General features: G+C 39.9%; 1 protein-coding gene and 1 non-coding gene across 2 annotated transcripts in view; both read left to right on the top strand.

The window, feature by feature from the left end:
• EGLN1 (egl-9 family hypoxia inducible factor 1) overlaps positions 1-13,353 on the top strand; it is a 58,267-nt gene that overhangs the window by 27,335 nt on the left and 17,579 nt on the right. The gene's annotated exons all lie outside the window — the stretch shown is intronic.
• Positions 8,702-8,787, top strand: LOC129499285 (small nucleolar RNA SNORD35). Its single transcript, XR_008662334.1, has one exon. It is a non-coding gene; the product is annotated as a small nucleolar RNA SNORD35 (small nucleolar RNA).

Raw genomic sequence — 13,353 nt, 5'->3', positions numbered from 1 at the left:
GAAGAAAACTAGAAAACTGTTTTAGAAATCAAGGAAGAATAGAGGTACAAGAAGAAGATCAGTAGTATCAAACACAGCAGAGAGGTTTCATTAGGATTGGAACTGAAAGATATGTTTTGCTTTCATTGAAAAGAGGGAGGGGAGGACTTTGCCCATGGCAGTTTCATTGGAGTCCTGAGGCACGTCCTTGGAAAGCAGTGAGTTGAGTCAGAATGGTAAAAGTAAGATGGCAGGCAGGGACTCTAAACCAGCCTTCTCAAACTTTAGTGCTGTCTTAGTCACTTGGAGATCTTGTGAAAGTAGTCTGAGTCATTGAGTCTGGGGTAAGTCTCCAGGTTCTGCATTTCCAGCCACCTCTTAAGCAGTGGGAATGCTGCGATTCTGTGGACTGCCTACACCCACAGTTCCCTAATTGTGCATTGAAGCTCCGCGGGGCACTGCAGCAGACTCACAGGGATGCTGTGGAATGTTTTTAAATTTCAAAGGAAATACGGCAACATCTCTCAGATGGTACAGTTATTAAATCACTGTATTCCTTTCCTTGATGTCATACCTTTGGAAGCTAGGTTTTCAGTGCTAATTCTGATTAAAAAAAAAAAAAGTAAGTACTTCCTAAAAATAACAGTGAAACAGGAAATGAGGCTGTTGTGTCCAACTTGATTCCAAGGTTGGAAAAGTTACACAGGGCCCCCAAGGTGCAAAATTGTTAGGACTTTTATACCAGCCAAGTGGTTTGGCCCATTCTGCTTAAGAGAACTAATAGGTATTTCTTTTAGCTTAGAAGTTCCATGAAAAAATTGCTGAGATATTAATTACTCTGTGAACAAAGACAGTTTGAGAACCACTGACATAAAGTGTTCTTCATAGAAACTGTGGAGCCAAGCAGTTAAAAACATTGGATGGTGGCTAATAGAGGAGCAAAGGAGGGATTATTTTAAAGTAGAAGTGACAGGTTTGTTCAATGCTGGGGGAAGGAGCAGCTGATAGAGAAGTGTATGTGAAGACATAGGGAGAAAATTGTTGACTTGGAGTAAAAGGTCACTGAGGAGATGAAACAAGATAGAGTCTAGATCCTATTTTTCTAAATGTTGCTTCAAATAAGCAGTATTGTTTTGTGAGAAATGCAGAATTTTCAGGCCCCAGCTTCAGACCTTCTGAATCAGAATATGGATTTTTAATATGGTCCCTGGGTGATGTGTATGCATGTTAACATTGCAGAAGCACTGTAGGAGGCAGGATTAGCCCTGTGTAGGAGAAAGAACACCTCTTGTTTCTGCCTTCACCACATGGTGTATCTTGTACACATCAGCCTTCTGATTAAGGGAAATGAGGTGGTGGGGCTTTTACATCAGGATGCATTGAGAAACATGGGAGTAAGAAGCTGAGAAGTTTCTACCTCATTGCCTTAATTACCTCAGATAAATGGGAAACCTCTCCACCTAGTGAATTAAAAAGTCGGGGCTGAGACAGCCTACAGTAGTGCTTGGTAGGTAGCTTGGGTGTAAAAGTTACAAAGATTGGATTCATTTACATTTGCTAGTTTGCAGGGTGAGGTTAGGGAAAAAATAAAGAGAGCTGGCAAGAAATCCATCCTGGATTTGGAAAGAGATGAAGCCACAAGGAAAAAGATGAGAAGGAGGGATAAGAGGATTGAAGGTCTCCTTGAAAAGCCAGTGAGAAGGTCGCACATCCTGGAGTTGGAGGGGTCCTGCCCTTGTTCTTATCCACCAGGAAGAGGAACATTCTTTGCTGTCAGGCTACAAAGATTTAGTGGGACTCAGTGATGGATTGGCTAACAGGCAAGAAGGGTCAGTCTAGAATGATTCCTAGGATCCTAGAATTAGAAATTAGAGACCACTTGGAACACATCTTATTAATTGGTGAAGAATTGATCCTTAATGAGGGTTTTTTTTTTTTTTTGGAGGGGCAGAGGGAGTGATGGGGGTGTGTGTGAAGAAGATAGGTTAATATGAGATTTGGCAATGTTAAATTTAAGGATGAAGACTATGTATGTAGGTGGAGATGGCTAAACCTCTGGAAATACAGACGTTGGATTTACGTCAGATATGAAGATCAATTTGAGATCAATAATATAGTAATAGCTTCTACTAATTGAGTGTTACTCCTTTTTAGGTGGAGGCCAAGCAGTTTATAGGCATTGTCACATTTATCCTCTCATCAACCCAGGGTTTTTTTTTAATTTATTTTTTTATTTATTTTTAAAGATTTATTCATTTATTTCAGAGAGAGAGCAGGGAGAGGGACAGAGGAAGAGGGAGAGAATTTTCAAGTATAGTCCTCACTGAGCGTAGAGCCCCACACCAGACTTGATCCTAGGATCCTGAGGTCATGACCTGAGCTGAAACCAAGAGCCAGACACTCAACCACCTGAGCCACTTTAGGCATCCCTATTTATTTATTTTTAAGTAATCTCTACATCCAACACGGGGCTTGGACCCACAACTTAGAAATCAAAGTCGTATGTTCGGGCAGCCCAGGTGGCTCAGGGGTTTAGCCCTGTCTTCAGCCCAGGGCGTGATTCTGGAGTCCCGGGATCAAGTCCCATGTCAGGCTCCCTGCATGGAGCCTACTTCTCCCTCTGCCTGTGTCTCTGCCTCTCTCTCTCTCTCTCCTCTCTGTGTTTCTCATGAATAAAGAAATAAAATATTAAAAAAAAAAAAAGTCGTATTCTCTTTTTACTGAGCCAGCCAGGTGCCTCTCTTACGAACTCTTTGAGGCAGGTATCAAACCACTTCACAGATGAGGAGGTAGGCTTAAACAGATTGCCCATGGTTCAAGTGTTTAATGAGTGGTAGAATCAGGATTAGAAACCAGATGTTGCTGATTTCAAATCCATGCCCTTCATGTCAGCTTTACTTCATCCTTGGCCACCAGCTTCTGGGAGGTGACTGATACCAGATGTGTTAGATCTCAGATGCAAATGTCAAAAACAAAATGAAAAATCCCTTAAAGGGACTTGAGCAGACCAAAAAAGATATTTATTGGTCCCCATAACTATAAATCCTAGTGATCAACCTTCTGTCACAGTTGAAACCAAGGGCACAAATAATACCATCAAAACTTGCTTTCTCAGCTCTTCTTTCCTGTTCATTATTCTCTTGCAAGCTTTCTTCATGTGATAGCAAGTTGGCCTCAGTAGTTTTAGCTTTATATCCTAGGATGTACATAAGAAGAAAGCTACAAATAAAATCCTGGAGTTGAGTCCCATTGGTTCCAATTGGTTTGGGTCATGTGCCCATTTCTGAACTGGTTTCTGATCAGGCTTGACATGCACACACCAGAGGGTAGAGAGTGAAGTTCACCCAGATAGGATTGAAGACCACAAGTCCATTTTGCCCAAGGATGAGGGGGAATGGGTACTGGGAAGACAAAAGTAGATGTTAGCACATGGGCAGGGATAACATCCTCCTGTGTCAGCGTTTGAGAAGCATAACTGGCAGTGATGCTAATAGCTCACATTTATTGGGTGTTTACTGGATACCAGGTGCAATAAGCATTCTTTTTTTTTATTTTTTTAATTTTTTATTTTTTTTATTTATGATAGTCACAGAGAGAGATAGAGAGAGAGAGGCAGAGACATAGGCAGAGGAAGAAGCAGGCTCCATGCACCGGGAGCCCGATGTGGGATTCGATCCCAGGTCTCCAGGATCATGCCCTGGGCCAAAGGCAGGCGCCAAACCGCTGTGCCACCCAGGGATCCCTCTTTTTTTTTTTTTTAAAGATTTTATTTATTTATTCGAGAGAGAGAGAGAGAGGCAGAGACCCAGGCAGAGGGAGAAGCAGGCTCCATGCAGGGAACCTGATGCAGAACTCGATCCTGGGTCTCCAGGATAACATCCTGGGCTGAAGGCAGGCGCTAAACCACTGAGCCACCCAGGGATCCCCTGCATTCTATTTTTAATCCTTATAATGTCCCTTTGGGGGTGTACATTGTTGTTATGCCCACATAGAGATAGTAAGTAGTAGAGCTGAGATTTGAATCCAGACTTGCCAACTCTAGACCTTACTATACTTGACCATTATACTATATGTTGGTTACCCTCTCCGTACCACTGTAACATTTTCTTTGTAGTTTTCTCACTGTATTTTCACATTTTGTACATTAAAATTAATGGATTTATGGTGAGTGAGAGCATAGTGAATCAGACAGATCTAGGCCATTTGTTCTATATAATATGCTTAATAAATAATTTATAATATGTCTTAAATAACATTTACCTTAAGTGTTATAGTGGAGATTGCTTTTTTAAAATTAAACTCTTATTTTTTCCTCTTAAAATGTTTTGTGTTTTATAGTTTCATGTCATAGTGTTTTTTTATATTTAGCTCCAGTACTCGTTTTTTTAAGACTTTATATATCCTCGAAAATATAAAATTGTAGTTGAATTTTTGTAGTTTAGTGTGTCTCGAGATTATGAAAATTTTTCTGTTATTTGTTTAGCCTTCGTAACAATAGTTTCAAAATCTTACCCAGTACTTCTATAAATGCTTTTAAAAATAAAGAAGCTGGGCAGCCCGGGTGGCCCAGCGGTTTAGCGCTGCCTTCAGCCCAGGGCCTGATCCTGGAGACCCGGGATCAAGTCCCACGTTGGGCTCCCTGCATGTAGCCTGCTTCTCCCTCTGCCTGTGTCTGTGCCTCTCTCTGTGTGTGTGTGTGACTATCATAAAAAAAATAAAAAAAATAAATCTTAAGAAAAAAAGTAAAGAAGCTAGGATGCCTAGATGGCTCAGTCATTTAAGCATCCAACTCTTGATTTAGGCTCAGTTCATCATCTCAAGGGTGTGGGATTGATCCCTGCCTCGAGCTCCATGCTCAGCAGAAAGTTGGCTTGAGATTCTCTTCCTTTCCCCGTGCCCCTCCTGGCCACCCTACCCCCAACTCTTGCACTCTTTCTCAAAATAAATAAATAAATAAATAAATTTTTTAAGTTAATTTGTGCTACTGCAAGTCTTTTATTATCAAAATAATTTATTCTGAGGCTACCCTTGTTATTTATTAGAATTGGGTATTCACAAAATTAAAAGATAATATCTTAGTGTTTTAATATCTTAATCTTTAATGCTATTTTAAGCAATAAACATTGATATTTTATAATGACCAATAAAGAGATTTTAGAATATAAAAGTTACTAAATACCGTTTGACTTTGGTACCCATTATTTTTGGACTTTGTGATACCATTTATATATTTCTTTTAATATAGTTTAAAATGTCTACTCTGTGTCATTACAGAAGAAGCAATGTAGATTTGGAAATTGATTCGGAAACCCAGATTTTTGTCTTTTGGGATTCCCCTGTCTAAAGGGTTTGGGCCAGACCTTTGTGGTCTCTTCCAGTTTTGAAATTCTAGAATTTTTATTTTAAATCTTTGCTATATCAGAAGTCTTGCCAGATGGAACCATGTAGTCTTTGAACCAGATTGGAAGATTGTATAGTCAAGGTTCCTTATCTTAGAAGTAAAGAAACCTGGGCTCAGGTGATGTGATCCAAGATCACCCCCCCTCCCCACGTACTGGCACATGGAGCAGGAATGGAGGCTTTTCTACATATCCTGTTTCCTTACAACAGTTGCACCAAGTTGAAGACCGCTAACATTCATTAATTTAATTAAGGAAACATTTATCAAACATCTTATTCATATGAGGCATTTTACTAGTAGGCATGTTGTTAGCTGCTGAGATGTGTAAGTGAAAAGCCTATATACGTATGAAGGCTCTAAGCTGGGCTACAGAGTCTAGCACACCTGAGTTCTTAATCTCGCTGACAGCTTAGCTCTGCGGCCTCATATAAATTAAGAGGTCCATTCTAGACCTGTTTCCTTGTCTGAAAAGTGAAGATCATAGAAGTAGGCATTTTATATAGTTATGGTGAGGATTAAATGAGATAATTATACTTAGCATAGTGCCTGGAGCATAATAGGCTCTCTTAGAGATTATGATGAATGTGTGTGTGTGTGTTTGTTTGTTTGTTTATTTATTTATTTATGAGAGAGAGAGAGAGAGAGAGAGAGAGGGAGAAGCAGGCTCCTCGCTGGGAGCCTGATGTGGGACTCGATCCCCAGACCCAGGATCATGCCCAGAGCCAAAGGCAGACACTCAACCACTGAGCCACCCAGGCATTCTGATGAAGGTGTTTATGAAACAAAAAAGGAATTAATATTTACAGAACACTTTCCTTTGTTGTCTTGTTTAACTCCTAGTCTTGTGAGTAGATAGTGATAATCCTAATTTTTAGAATGAGGACACAGCTCTGGAGGCTTGGACTTATCCAGCACCCCATAGCTGTCCAACATTAACCCTGCCTTTGCACCAGGCAGTGTTGTTAAACACTTTTTTATGTACTAGTTCATTAACCATGCAGGTATACAGTTGTTATTTTCACTTTACAGACAAAGTCAGGCACAGAAAAGTTAAATAATTTGTCCAGAGTGACCCAGGCAGGAAGGGGCAAAATTGGAGTTTGAGTACAGGCACTCTGGCTTCAGATCCCAGTCTTCTTAATCTCAGTGTGCTTCCTTTATTTTGTGTGTAAGGTAAAAGCCATTTTGCAAACTGGAAAGCACTACGTAAAATGTGGTGCTATTTTTATCTGACTCAGTCCCTGTATTCCGGAGATTACAGTCCACCGGGAATGTGTCTTCTCCAGGCTAAACCTATTCACATCCTGCCACTGTTCCTTACTGGACACTGCCCTCACGATTTTAGCCATTAAAAAAAAAAAAAAACTCTAATGTATCCCCAGAAATGAATAGGGCCTAAGTAGTATAGAATCTAGTAGAACTATTTAAGGCAGCCGTAGCTTTTTAGCAACATAGTGGCTAGTTTAAATTTATGGTCAACCAGAACTCCTGGGTTTTTTGTTTTGTTTTTAGGATATCTGTTCTGCAAATCGTCTTATCCCTTTGTATAGTTTACTCCACATGATGAGCATAATACTTATCTCACAGGGATTCTGAGAATTAAATGAAAGAACTAATATAAAGTTCCTCATGCAGTGACTGACACATAGTAATACCTCAGCCATTGGTGGTGGTTTTCCTGTAAAGTGCACTTATCTAAACTTTCCCTATTCAGAAAAGTTATACTGAGAAATCCCTTCTCTTTTTTTTTTTCATTCAAAATCATTGATAAAAATGTAGATTAATTGGTTAGAGACTAAAGACAATAGACTCTCCTCCCAGGTTGACACAGGCCTAGATGCAGATTCAAAGAGAAGCAAACTATTAGTTTACTCAACTCACATCTCACCATTTTATCAACCAAGTATGGGAGGATTTTTCTTCAAGACTCTTAAATGTATCTAGTTGGTTCTTCATAATTAATATATTAAAAATTCTCTCAAATTTTATGCAAAAGTGGAGCCTCACTTTTTTTTTAAGATTTTATTTATTTATTCATGAGAGACACAGGGGTGGGGGGCGGGGAGAGAGAGAAAGGCAGAGGCACAGGCAGAGGGAGAAGCAGGCTCCATGCAGGGAGCCCTACATGGGACTCAGTCCCGGATCTCCAAGATCAGGCCCTGGGCCGAAGGCGGCTCTAAACCGCTGAGCCACCCGGGCTGCCTCGGAGCCTCACGTTTAATACTTCACCTTAAGACTTCTCGCAACATTCTCTTCAAATTCCTATCCTTAGAGCATGGGTCCTCAGTTTTTATCTTATGGTCCCTTTGGTTAGAGTCACTGGGCCCCACCCAGAACCAAAACAAAACTTCCTCTTGTATCAACAGCACATTTGGACATAATATTGGATCGTAGTCTATAGAACTTCAGGTACAGTAGACTGACATATAATGTTGATCAGAGGAGCAGGGTAGAAATCAGTCATCAGTAGGATTCAGTAAACATTGTGACATAAAGACTAAGCCTGGGCCAGCAGAAAACTATGGATCAAAGAAGCAGGTGGCTCTAAAAAGCAGGGTAGCATAGATGATTGTTCTGGTAGCATCAGAACAAGGCTGGGAACAAGGGTTTGAGAGAAATACTGGAGGTTGCTAGTTACTGTCAATATGCCTGAAAATTACTAGATATAAAGGCTTAGAGAACTTAACTTCTTAATGGTTGTTATGGAAATCTCATATTCTATTTGAATTCTTTTCTTAAACCACTCACTAGGTACATTTGAATATTCTTTTTTTCAAGTAGCCACTACACACAACATGGGGCTTGAACTCACAATCCTGAGATTAAGAGTAGAATGCTCTATGGACTAAGCCAGCCAGCCAGGCCACCCCTACTTGAACATTCTTTTTTTTTTTTTTTTTTTTTAAGATTTTTTTTTTTTAATTAATTTGAGTAATCTCTATACCCCACATGCGGCTCGAACTTATGACCCCAAGATCAAGAGTCCTGTGTTTCTCTCACTGAGCCAGCCAAGCATTCTCCTACTTGAACATTCTTAAAAATAAGCTGTGCCTACACCCAGAATAAAGCTATATGGTACTGAATGAAAATCGGTCTTTTGGCATAATTTAATAACTATCCTTCTTTATGTACACATGCATGCACACACACACATATACATAGTGTATATAATATATGTGTGTCTTCCTGTGCAAACGGATGGTTGTTTCCTGTGCAAATGGATGGTTGTTGAACTTCTGATTTATTACTCATAACCTGGTAAATACCTCTGTCAACTTTTAGCATAAGATGATAAAACTCAAATTGTATTCTGTTTTAAAGTATAGATGATGTCTTCTCACAGTGGTCTTCAGGTGCTCACCCTGGGCACTGCTGAGAAAGCCACTTGGCACAGCTGATGCCAGAAGAAAAAATAATAAATCGTATTAAAGTTGTTGAAGTTATTCTCCCCTTTCTCTCTACCCTTCATCATTAATTGATTTACTCAACAGAGATTTGAGCACTTGTGTTTAGCACAGATTAATAAGATCTGCCTCATAGGAGTCCAAAATTGATGGAAGAAACCCAGAAGAGAAATATTACAAGGGTGTCTGGGTATGGTTATTTGTAAGTAATCCAGCAACTTTTCTAAGAATGATGCAGAAAGCAAAGAACATTAAACTCCTTCAAAGTGATAAAAGCAGAGTAGAGTTAGTGTTAATTTGAAACGGGGCCATCATTATTTTCTGGGACCAGATCTGGTCCTTGCAGTGATTACACTCCTGTGCAAAAATACGGCTGGCAGAAGAAGCGCTTCAGCACTGCCAACAAGGCCTACATAGATTTATTAGTAAAATGGAGACCTTGACTTTCCCGCAGAACTCATGGAGTCGTTGCAGGAATGAGATGAATATGAGATGCATCATATGGAAGCTCTGTAAAATAAATTTGCAAAGGCTGCATGTGACTTGAATCTCCGTCATTCACACCACAAATGTTTTCTAGAAGAGTTTGCTTTTCTACCTACAAAGGGGGTTGTGCTATTACTATTATTATTGAAAAACTCGGCTCATTATTGGAGTTACTGATTTCTTAAGAGTCAGATGTTTTTGTATGTTTTTATGACCAGTCTTTTCAGCTAAGGAGTCCTTAGCTGTATGTTTTTATGACCAGTCTTTTCAGCTAAGGAGTCCTGAGTCTATGCGCATTTAAGTCTTAAACCAAAAAGAGCATTTTAGCAATTATTGAATATCTCTCCAAGCAGTAAGCCTGGGGCTATGTTGATGCTTTTAAGTACTTCATATGAGTTGCATTCATTTGGGGAAATTTTTTAAAAAACAGCTTTTTGTTATTGCATTAATTCTGCATCAGGAATATCAAATTAAGAACAAAACACAAGCATTCCTGTAGAGAATAACCCGCAAAAGGAAATAGCTGTGGTTTACCAGCTCCAGTAAGAAAAGCAGACTCATTACTTCATAGCTGTGCTTCAGAAATGTGCCTCACAAGTCACCTGCTCAAGTAAATGAAAGCCTAGAGTTGATAATATCACTTCCCTGCTGAGAACTCTTCAGTGGCTCCCTGTTAACCTGTAAGATGATGTGCAAGTTAACTATCAAGGAGCACACTAACCTTCCAGGGAGTGGCCTTGGATACATCCTGCCTCATCTGTCACACCACTGGCTTGGTGCTTTGGGCTCCCCCTTGCTTGCAATTTACACGCAGGACGTGCACATGCACACACACCGTGCTGTCTGTTGTCTTTGTGACTTTTTTCTTTTCCTGGAACATTCTCCTTTCTCTCTCTTTTGCCTGGCTAATTCACAGTCTTCTTTCAAGACCCATTTTTCAAGAAGCTTTCTCTGACCCCAACTGCCCCTGCAGTGGAATAATATTCAGTGCCTGGCCTGGTCATTTATTTTTTTAAGATTTATTTGTTTGAGAGAGAGCAGAGAACACAAGCTGGATAGGGAAGGAGAGGGAGAAGCAGACTCCCTGCTGAGCAGGGACCCTGACACAGGGCTTGATCCCAGGACTCTGAGATCATGACCTGAGCCAAAGATTAGAAACTTAATCAACTGAGCCACACAGGTGCCCCTTTGACAGGCGTCATTTTAGTTGTTGGTTGTGTTAAAATGATTAGTTTTCCTTTCTGTTCCACTGGAATATAAGTTCTTTTAGAGCAGGGATTGTCTTCCTGTAACTGTACCTTACGCATACCCTAACTAAACATGTTTAGAACTGAACCCCTGATCTCCCACATCCCCCCGTACTCTGAAATTGGATTATTTTGCTATCATTATTTGAAGTTTGGCCCTTTGGAGTGCTTGTTTAAAATTCCAAGATCCCAGGTCTCATTCTATACCTACTAAATCATTATTTTAAGTGGAGGCATTGGGCATCATACTTTCAGAAGTCCACCAAGTGATTCTTCCTGAACACACATGGCTACACTGGCTTGTAAGACAAAGCTCCTTTGAAAGTCAGTAGGAGCCTTCCTGCCACATCTCCTGATGCTCTTCATTGTGCACTTCATCCTTCAACACTTCTCACATTTGCTTTCCTCTTAGGGTGTTCCCTCTACTTGGACTCTCTCCCTGCTCTGGACACCTGGTATTTTTATCCTTCAAAATTGTGCTCATATGTCACTTTGTCTGCAGAATCTTCTACACCCCATTCCATGAGAGCATTAATCATCTTTGCTATCTAGGTACCTTGTGTTGTGTTTATTACACTGTCCTGGTTGTTTTCGCATGACTTTTCCCTGTTGTGACGCAACTTGAGCCAGGTCAGTTGTGTGGGTATTAAGTTCTTTTTGAGAGATACTGCTCATGTTTGCAAGCTACAGATAAGTGAACAACATAGATCTACTCCCCTAAAACATAACTTCCAAAAGGTACATTACTATGAAAGCAAAATTCAGACTGAACTCTGCCACAAATACAAAAATTTATTAGCCAGCAAGTGCAAAAAATAGTCTTACAAACTGTTTTCTAAACTAAATAAAGTCCCTCCTCTCCATTCTTCTAGGAACTCTGACCGATACCTTTTATGAAAGTTTTATTCTAGGTAGAAGTGCTAATCTGGGTGTGGGATTCAGTTTAACCTACTTGGGATCAGACAACAAAATTCCCTTATATGGAACTAATCACAGAACCAGCAGGAACCCTGAGCCCTGGGTACAATTCCAAAGAATATACACCACAGAGTTCATTAGATTCATATGTATGTGCTCATGTAAGAGCAGTGGTCCCCTTTATGGTACTATAGCCAAACCGTGTATCCTGAACTCCACTCTTTTCTCCTGCTGTAGTCATTTCTGATATCTATTATCCTAATTACCATATCCTCTGGATTTGAGGAGAGATGAGAATTTGACTTATCCTACTGAAGTGAGGTGGGTTTTTAAAAAAGATTTTTAAAATTCATTTGAGAGAGAGCATGAGCAGGGGAAGGGTCAGAGGGAGAAGGAGAAGCAGGCTCCCTGAGCAGGGAGCCCAACGTGGGGCTTAATCCCAGGACCCCGGGATCATGATCTGAGCAAATGCTTTATCATCTGAGCCACCCAGATGCCCCTGGAGTGAGATTTTTTTGTTAGCAACTTCAACATGAACCAGTGATTGTGTATATCCAGTAGTGGTTCTGCAAATGTTAACTCCCTGCTCCAGGAGGAATATCAGGAACTTCTAATCCATGCCCTCCAGTCCATTAAATAAATATGCATTACACTCTATGCTGAAATGATGTAAATAACATTTTAAAATCACACCTCTCCTCTAGAGTCTGGTGTTGAAACAGGTGTTGAACTTTTCATCCCTGTAGTCCCATGCAGAATGCAGTACCTGCTCAGTAGGTCTAGGGAAATGCTGAAGCAGATGTTTGTAATGTTAAACAGCTGAGTATTTTGTTCTGTTTTTATTTTTTTCTTTTAATACTAAGTTGTGTACTCCGCCAGGGAGTTAAATTAATAACATAACAGCTTTACCATAGCTGTCTGAGTATGTGTCTTACCAGTGACATCTTGCATGGGCTCAAATAAAATCATGCCACTCCCTGGGTGGGGATCAAGCCGAGTTTTGCCTGGGATCCAACCTCCTCACGGGAAAGAGGTTGCTCTGTCCTCCTCAATTTTGTGGTTGGTGGGGGTGAGAGGGGCGGTTGTGGGTGAGTGGCATAAATACAGAGCCCTGCTTAGGAGCCCGGGGAAGAGTTGTGCATAGTTTGTGAGATTGGAGCCGAGGTTAGCAAATTATAGGTCTCTTTTCTGACAGCAGGGCTAGACAGCTCAAATAGAAACTGCTTCATCGGATGGCTTCCTAATTTATAAAGTATAACTTTACAATTCCTAAAAGGGAAACAGAGAGTTCATAAGGCATCATTATATGAATCTAGATCACACTGCCTATTGGGAGCACTGCCTTTAAAAGCAAGTTGATTTTTAAATGTATATGGAAGTTCTTTTTCTTGGACTAGAATGAGGGCCGAGTAAGGAAAGTAGTGTGTGTGTGTGTGGTGTTAAGCAGTCCATCATTCCTGAGCCACTTGGGGAGTAATTTAGAACAATGCTATTTATTATCTTTGCTTTTTTTTCTCTGCATTTTTCACATTCCTATGAATATAGTCAGAAAGTCTCTTGGACTTTTAAAAACTTCAGTTTATATTAATAATTAATATGGTTATACTCTGCCTTCCTGCACAAATAATAACTACTTTGTATTAAAATATTCTGTAGGAGCATAGTAAAAGTGTTGAAATTGTTGTCATGTCACATGACAGAAAGCTAGTAGCTAAAAAGCTCTTAAAAAATCGATAAAGGATGAAGTGAATAAAGGATATGAGTAAGCAGTTAACAGGAATTAAATGGCCAGTAAAAATATGAAAAATGTTTGCTTTCACAAATTGAGATAAAATTAAAATATTAATACAAGTTTTTACCTATCAAATTGAGCAGTTTTTAAAAGAATAAAATTCAGTAGCCAGAATTGGCAAATGAG

The sequence above is a fragment of the Nyctereutes procyonoides genome, unplaced genomic scaffold, assembly GCF_905146905.1.
Source record: "Nyctereutes procyonoides isolate TBG_1078 unplaced genomic scaffold, NYPRO_anot_genome, whole genome shotgun sequence".
Classification (NCBI taxonomy): domain Eukaryota; kingdom Metazoa; phylum Chordata; class Mammalia; order Carnivora; family Canidae; genus Nyctereutes; species Nyctereutes procyonoides.
Note: the sequence above shows the minus strand (reverse complement) of the source record. Positions and strands in the feature narration are given on the sequence as shown.